Genomic DNA, 9,431 nt, shown 5'->3' on the forward strand with positions numbered 1-9,431 from the left:
AAAATTGCTTATTAAATGTTTTAAGTCCAATATAAGAGTAAAGGATTGTTTTATATTTCCCATGTTTCTTTGGCACAGCTTTTAGGTACATACAATGCATACACTACCAGTGAAAGTTTTGAACAGTTGGTGTTTTGTGCATTTTATTATAGTTTAAAGTGGACCTGTCACCCGGACACACAAAGCTGTGTCATAAAAGTCCTTTTCAAATTAATGTTGAAATCCAATTTCTATTTTTTATTAAAGCATTCATAGCTGTTGTAAGCTCAAACATCTCAGCTGTCTTAGCCTTAGGCATAGAGGCGGGCAGACAATAACTTTCACTTTCCATTCAGCACTTCCTAGATGTCACTGCGCTCCCCACATTCCCCCATTCTCTTCACCATTTAATTGTGTAGCCAGGGCATGGGGATGGACATCAGGTCCCCCATTCTGGTGCACAAACTGAGATGATACAAGACTTGCCTTAATAAGTGTCCACAAAATGGCTGCTGCCTGCTTGCTATAATTATGAATTCCCAGACTGAAGGAAACAAGATTCAAATAATTTATACAGTGTGTTCATTTTGCTTGACTAATGTGATAAAATAGGATTTTGAATATGTTTTTTGGGTGACGGGCCCCCTTTAAGCACTTATCAGAGCCTTCTAGTCAGTGCAAAACAATTTGGCAAATACATTTCTGGAAAATATAAAAATACCAAACATCATCTAAGTAAACAAAAACAGTTAGACTGTAAGGTATTCGTTAAAAAGCTCACTCGACACGCTGCAAAAATACCCAAAAATGATTGGCTGTAGATATCTCTAGAACATGTTGCAGTAACATGTTGCTTGTTCCTACCTCATGAATGTTCTAGTTGTACTAAACGTCTGGACTGGACATGCAAGGCTTGAAGGTTTAGTTGTGTATGGGTCAGCAGTTGTCTATGGCTGTAGGTATCTGTTTAGTTTTTCTATTTAAATCAGCACAGTGAGGTTAAGGCCATTGCTTTCATCCTCAAATAATTCAAGTAGGGTATGGCATGGTACTGGGTATTTTATGCAAGGCAGGAATCAAGCCCAAGGCAGCCGTTTATGAGATTACTTTAGGCTGGCTTACCAAATTCTTCTCTGTAATGTTGAAGTAGATCCTTTTATGGGTTTTACTCACTGTACTACAATGTATATTGCAATAGTTTTTATTTTCAACCTCTTGTCATGCCAGAGAAGTAGTTCTCAAGCATTGTAGGGAATCATCTGGACTCATTTGCTAACAAGCACCCAGATCTTTTAATTAGATATTGTAGAAGGAAGCTGTGTGTGTGTGTTGCAGGGTAACCCTTTTGAAATTGAAGAAAAAATTTTATATCACTTTTATTTTTTTTTTTATTTCAAAAGAGTTGCCAACATTGCAACATTTTTACTGGCTAACACGGTACAGCAACTTTACCTGCTATCCAAGTGTGTGTGCACACGTCTTCTTACTGAACTGACCAAACTATTTAGATCCACCAACCATTTGTCTCAGAATGATCAGAGGAAAGGACTGACCAAGAAACACTGGGGGTTCTGGATTACAGAATTGAATCCATATCCCCTCTGACTTGGTTTTACAGCCTCATAAATGACATATTAATTGGGAGCAGATCACTTGCTTCCTGGTGATTCCAGAGTCCACGTACCACCCACCTCTGAAGGGATGGTTTCTGGGGGACCAGATATGTTTGGAAAGCACACAATTTCCTGAATTCAAAATGGGTACAGATCTCCTTCTACTCCAAACTTCAAAGCAGTGCAAACAATCAATAATGTAGGGATAAAAAATACAATAAAATGATGCAGATCAACAAAATAATGTATCCATGGTTACTGGTCAGGATACCGGATTCAATAGTGCAAAATAACGTTTTTAGTTGACCATAGACAAAATTAAGAAATATAAAAAGGAACGTGTGTGTGTAGGCTGCCTTCCTGAATAAATGATGTAGGTGGTAAACCAGTTATTGAAATTACGCTGTTGTGCTTTATATGTAGTGAACCCTTGCATTAATGTTACACCACATTTAGAGTGGCAGAAACTCCAGCCTTAATAGGCACAATTGCACATGATTCAGGAGAAGAGGCAAGAAGGAACTCATGTCATGTTGTAAAGCGGTAATCAAGAACTAATACAAACGAGGAACTGATTGCATCACAGACCAAAACTAATGCCAAAAACCTAAGTATACTAACCGTAAAAAGATGTGGTTTGAGTGATGCTCTATTTTACAGGGAATTTATACTTAACTGGCCACCTGAGAGCGATTGACTAAACTTCACTAGAATGAATTGGAATTCTAACTGTCTCCTCATCCAACATCAGTGCTCAGACCTCACTAATTACTTTGTGGCTGGATATATCACAATTACTTTCAGTAGAAATGATTCCCAGAACCTTAAAGGTAGCTATAGCAACATAAGGGGGGACCTGCTATATACAATTAGGTCCATAAATCTTTGGACAGAGACAACTTTTTTCTAATTTTGGTTCTGTACATTACTACAATTAATTTTAAATGAAACAACTCAGATGCAGTTGAACTGCAGACTTTCAGCTTTAATTCAGTGGGTTAAACAAAAAGATTGCATAAAAATGTGCGGAACTAAAGCCTTTTTTTTTTTTTTTTTTTTTTTTTTTTTTTAACACAATCACTTCATTTCAGGGACTCAAAAGTAATTGTACAAATTAATTTTTTTTCTTTCTAATACTTGGTTGAAACCCCTTTGCTGGCAATGACAGCCTGAAGTCTTGAACTCATGGACATCACCAGATTCTGGGTTTCCTCCTTTTTAATACTCTGCCAGGCCTTTACTGCAGTGGCTTTTAGTTGCTGTTTGTTTGTGGGCCTTTCTGTCTGAAGTTTAGTCTTCAACAAGTGAAATTCATGCTCAATTGGGTTCAGGTGACTGACTTGGTCATTCTAAAATATTCCACTTCTTTGCTTTATTAAACTCCTGGATTGCTTTGGCTGTATGTTTTGGGTCATTGTCCATCTGTATATGTATGAAATGCCTCCCAATCAATTTGACTGCATTTAGCTGGATTTGAGCAGAGGTCTCTGAACACCTCAGAATTAATTCGGCTGCTTCTGTCCTGTGTCACATCATGGATAAACATTAGTGTCCCAGTGCCACTGGCAGCCATGCACGCCCAAGCCATCACACTGCCTCCGCCAGGTTTTACAGATGATGTGGTATGCTTTGGATCATGAGTTCCACGCCTTCTCCATACTTTTTTCTTGCCATCATTCTGGTAGAGGTTGATCTTGGTTTCATCTGTCCAAAGAATGTTTTTCCAGAACTGTGCTGGCTTTTTTAGATTTTTTTTTAGCAAAGTCCAATCGAGCCTTTCTATTCTTGATGCTTATGAGTGGCTTGCACCTTGCAGTGCACCCTCTGTGTTTACTTTCATGCAGTCTTCTCTTTATGGTAGACTTGAATATTGATACACCTACCTCCTGGAGAGTGTTGTTCACTTGTTCGGCTGTTGTGAAGGGGTTTCTCTTCACAATGGAAATGATTCTGTGATCATCCACCACTGTTGTCTTGCGTGGACGTCCAGGTCTCTTTGCGTTGCTGAGTTCACCAGTGCTTTCTTTCTTTCTCAGGATGTACCAAACTGCAGTTTTTGCCACTTCTAATATTGTAGCAATCTCTCAGATGGGTTTTCGCAGCTTCAGCTTGTTTCAGCTGGAGAGCACCTTTGACCGCATGTTGTCTGTTCACAGCAAAATATTCCACATACAAGCACTCCCCCCCCCCCTCAAATCAACTCCAGGGCTTGTATCTGCTTCATTGATAATGACATGACATAAAAGAATTGCCCACACCAGCCAATGAAATAGCATTTGAGTCAATTGTCCAATTACTTTTGAGCCCCTCAAATGAAGTGATTGTTTTTTTAAAAAAAAGGCTTTAGTTCCTCACAATTTTATGCAATCTTTTTGTTCAGCCCACTGAATTAAAGCTGAAAGTCTGCACTTCAACTGCATCCGAGTTGTTTCTTTTATAATTCATTGTGGTAATGTACAGAACCAAAATTATTTGTATTACCCTTAGGCACGTCTAAGAATTATTTTGGTTATGTATGTAGTAGTAATAAATCTATAGCAACTGAACATACAGAGTAATTTTACCACAACTTTACCTCCACTTGCAAGGGAATGCTCTGGCATTTTAAACCCGTATGGTTAATATAATAGTTCCACTAAATGTATTTCCTTAAATGAGAATTTGGTGAGTTTCAGTTAAAGTGGGATACAAAAATGGTACCAAGACACTCATCGGGACAACTATTTGACTAATGTGAATTGTGAAATATAGATCACCAGGCTGGGGTATCATGTAAGTTATGTGCCTAACATTTGGCACCCCAACCCCTTAGAACTTCTACTTCACTTTTAATTGGTTTAGAATCACTGAATATGACCACAAAAAATCCTCTGCTCTAACCCCATATCAATATATTAAGGGGTATACCTTGTGAAAACCATGGAGAATAAGGAGGTTTCCTGTTAAGTAATTTCACACACTGAAGCAAAATGGACACTTGTAGCATAAAGTATCCACAATACGCTTTAAAGCAAACCAGTTCAGTGAGTTCAGTTCAGTTACACTTAAAAAACGCTCAATAGACCACACATTCACTGCTGCAACACACTTAGCAGCACTGGACACGTGTGCTTAAAACCTACAAATTAAAATCTGCAACTGGTGGAACAGCGGCGCCTTAATTATAATGGAAGTTGCCTGAAAGTGGGTTAGCTTTTCAAGTCCCAAAGTGTAATTAGACCCACTCCCTCTCTTCCATTCGTGCCCCCCATGTGCAAATTCTGGCTGTCTACGTAGGGACTGGGTGGGAGATAGGCACCCCACCGTCCACCTATGCCGCCCAACGCATTTTGTCGACTCTCTCGGGCTTCTTCAGGGGTATAAGTGGCGAGCGCACCAAGTACGAAAGTATGTCCAACACGTCACAGTCTTGCGATGTTTGCGTGGCCCGTAACTTCCAGGTACTGTGGGGGCATGTCATAGATATAATTAATCAACCAGAAACAATATTAATAATAAAACTTATAATGAAAAATGTTGTTCATACAGGTAAGTATTATCTATTGAAGAAGCCAGACAATCACTGTCCATTATTGCCCTTGGTATCAGTTGTCATAGCCATTCTGCGCAAAATAAAATACAGAATATTCTGAGCATTGCACACCATGTTCTCTGCAAAAAGACTGAGTGTTAAACGTGGTGACATGGTGTGATCAATGTTACTGGGCTTCAAAGAACTATTAGGAACTAATGGCTTATATCAGTGCTGTCCAATTTCTATGGTACCGAGGGCCCAAATTTTTCCAATCTACATGGTGGAGGGCCGATAACGGAAGCCAGTGTTAGCCACTTCCTGTTTTTAGACCACACCCACTTCAAGCCACACCCATGTTACAGCAAGACCATGTCCACATTAATAGCACACCAAAAAAAACAGATGGTTGGTGCTCACTGCAGGGATCAGGGCCAGAACTAGGGGTAGGCAGAGTAGGCGGCTGTCTAGGGCGCCATCATTGAGGGGCGCACTTTTTTTCAAGCGTTTATTTAATAATTTGTTTCAGTAACCATGGTCACCCAGTTGGATGGAATCCATCTCCTTCCCTTTCTCCCTCTTGCCGGCAAGTAATAGCTGCTTCTGTGCGGTGCACCGCGTTGTGCATACACGCGTCAATGACGTCACTGATGTGTTGGGTGACAGAGAGAGGCAGAGAGCAGGCGGTCTGCTTGGTGAGGCTCTCGCTGCTCTCAGCCTTGCACAGTTGTACTGAACTGAAGACTTTCTTTCTATTACTGTAAACTGTGAAGCTTCCTGCTGGCACAGCCAGGTACAGATTTGGGGCCCATATGTTTGCTGTTGCTGCTAGGCTGGGCGCTGGTACAGGTACATAAATACTTGGGGGCAATATAATGTGATCAGATTTATTTTTGGCTGCTGCTGACACAGGTAAAGATTGGGGGCAATATGATGGCTGCAGGAGGGCTGTATGATGGATGGCTGCTGAGCTTGCTTGCACAGGTACAGGGGCAGTAATATAAATGAAAAAGTGTTGTACACTTTCTTGCTCTCTTTATTTAAAATATTTACCATCATGGTAAGGAGGGAAATGGTAATGCAGGACAGGGGGGCACTGATTGAAGCTCTTGCCTAGTGTGCCAAACTACCTTGTGTCTGCCCTGGCAAGGATGTCACTCATATGGGAAAAAAGCTAAGTCATATTAAGGCATACCCATAAATCCATATGCCTCCTCCTCCCCTGTGTATAATACAGTACCCCAGCATATGATTTAAACCTTAGAGGCCACTAACAATAATTTTCAAATGCTAACAAACCCCCAGAACAAATACCAAAGTATGACACACACAGGGAGCATAGGGAAGACAGAACAGAGCAGGAGACAGGAATCAGGACCAGTCTAATATGTACTACATACAGTGACACAGTGCTGGTGCCCCATTAGCATTTTGTATAAAGTGTGAACAGGTGAACAATGTGGCAGTTTCAGTCTGGGTCTCAGGTGTGAACAGTAGAGGATTTTAGGGGAGTGAACAATAGAGGTGTCACAAGTGTGAACAATACAGGGGGATCACAGGTGTGAACAATGAAGGGGATTAGTCTGAATTTGAGGTTTAGATAATGCAGGGGCCAGTTAATCTCTGTCGTGATACCTTTTAAATTTACATATGGTAAGAAGACACAGCAGTCCAAAGTAATGAAAGTCCCGGTTGGTATGTTCCAAAGTCCAGCAAAAACACAGTCGGGCTCTCCTCTTCCCGTTCAAGCAAATAATTTCAATAGGATGAGTTGCTGTATTCCTCAAAAACAAGTTATTGAGGACGGAACAAAACAGGTTAAAATAATATAGTGTAGTAATTCTATATATAATTTAAAACACCCTTTGTGCTGTTAAGTGATTGATTAAGTGGGATAATTACCACATGCTGTTTTACTTCCAAAAACAATAACTATAGAAATAGATACAAACAATAAACTTAGTGTATGTTGCATAAGTCGCAACACATAGTAATGTGAATTATAAGGAACCGTGTCACTGTGTTGCCGATTTGGCAAAACTAATCCTGCTTATTAGACCAAGGTGAGATAAGAGAAGATAGAGAAACTGTAGTTTGGTTCAAATGGTAGTCCCCCAAAGGGATAGGATCCTCTGGTGGTATATTATACTCACGAGAGGGAATTAATTTCAGACAATTTAGTTAACCCCTTCTTCGATATGGGCCTTCTTGAATCCTTGGTGGACATAAATTAGAGCAACATGTGTAGGTACTTTTAAAACATTTTAATAACTAATTAAAAGATACACTCACAAAATTCGCTTGATAAAATCACGTGTAAAATATTTTGGAGATCTCACTGCGCTGCTTCCAATGTTAGCGTCCTCTATTAGCTGCTGCGCGTGTCTGCAAACTTGCCTCTGCCGTCTCCAAAATTCAAACTGTCTCCACTAACGCGTTTCGCCTGTCGGCTTCGTCCCAGAGTGGTGACGTCAGAGGACTCAAGAAGGCCCATATCGAAGAAGGGGTTAACTAAATTGTCTGAAATTAATTCCCTCTCGTGAGTATAATATACCACCAGAGGATCCTATCCCTTTGGGGGACTACCATTTGAACCAAACTACAATTTCTCTATCTTCTCTTATCTCACCTTGGTCTAATAAGCAGGATTAGTTTTGCCAAATCGGCAACACAGTGACACGGTTCCTTATAATTCACATTACTATGTGTTGCGACTTATGCAACATACACTAAATTTATTGTTTGTATCTATTTCTATAGTTATTGTTTTTGGAAGTAAAACAGCATGTGGTAATTATACCACTTAATCAATCACTTAACAGCACAAAGGGTGTTTTAAATTATTTATAGAATTACTACACTATATTATTTTAACCTGTTTTGTTCCGTCTTCAATAACTTGTTTTTGAGGAATACAGCAACTCATCCTATTGAATTTATAAGAAGACACAGCAGGCAGATGGCCCGCGGGCCGCCAGTTGGACAGCCCTGGTTTATATAAAGGTCTTAAAAGTAAACCTTTCATTCAGACCGTGGGGGGCTCGACTGATGAGCCAATTAGCTTCACACTGTAGTAATTTACTATCGATGTCTCCAATTCTAGTGGTTAGTTTGAAATGTTCCACAGCGACAAATTTCATTATGTTAACATTGCCCTCATGTAGTTCATCGATGTGATTGGCTACAGGTGTCACTTTTATTGAAAAAACTATAAGCATCTGTGGCAGATTGGATATAAAATAATTCAAACTAGCTCTGAACTGTAAAACCCACAGGGGTGGTGTATATAATGAGATGTGGATGTGATAAAGTGTATGTAGGGAAAACCCGTAGGGAATTTTGGAGCATGTAGGAGATGTGAGAAAAAAACCGCAACACCTCTGTGGCCAATCACATCAAACAGGAGGGCAATATTAACATAATTAAATTTGTCGCTGTGGAACACTTCAAACTAACCACTAGATTACTAGATAAATTACTACAGTGTGAAGCTAAATGGATCTATTGGCTCATCAGTCGAGCCCCCAACATCCGAATGAAAGGTTTACTTTTAATCTTTTTATTCTGCATACTATTTGTTATTATATTGATTTTTATGGTTTATTGTGAAAACCAAATAAAATATTTCAAATCAGAAAGGTTTTCTTTTAAGCCCTTTATATAAGCTATTAGTTCCTAATAGTTCTTTGAGTGTTAAACGTGGTGACATCACGTGATCAATGTTACTGGGCTTCAGTCTTTTTGCAATGCTCAGAATATTCTGTATTTTATTTTGCGCAGAATGGCTATGACAACTGATACCAAGGGCAATAATGGACAGTGATTGTCTGGCTTCTTCAATAGATAATACTTACCTGTATGAACAACATTTTTCATTATAAGTTTTATTATTAATAATGTTTCTGGTTGATTAATTATATCTATGACATGCCCCATACTCAATACAATACGAGGCAGTCATGCGCAATAGGAAGAGTAGAAGCCATTAAGAATGAATCTGAGCGCATTCGACCAGCTGTGAAAAAATGTGACGTGACTCACAGTACCTCACCACTTATGCCCCTGAAGAAGCTGAGATAGTCGGCGAAATGAGTTGGGCGGCATAGGTGGACGGTGGGGTGCCTAGCTCCCACCCAGTCCCTAAGTAGACAGGCAGGTTTTGTACACGGGGGCACGAATGGAAGGGAGGGAGTGGGTCTAATTACACTTTGGGACTTGAAATGCTAACCCACTTTCAGGCAACTTCCATTATAATTAAGGCGCCGCCGTTCCACCAGTTGCAGATTTTAATTTGTAGGTTTTAAGGACGTGTCCAGCGCTGCTAAACG

Source organism: Xenopus laevis, chromosome 9_10L (assembly GCF_017654675.1).
Source record: "Xenopus laevis strain J_2021 chromosome 9_10L, Xenopus_laevis_v10.1, whole genome shotgun sequence".
NCBI lineage: Eukaryota > Metazoa > Chordata > Amphibia > Anura > Pipidae > Xenopus > Xenopus laevis.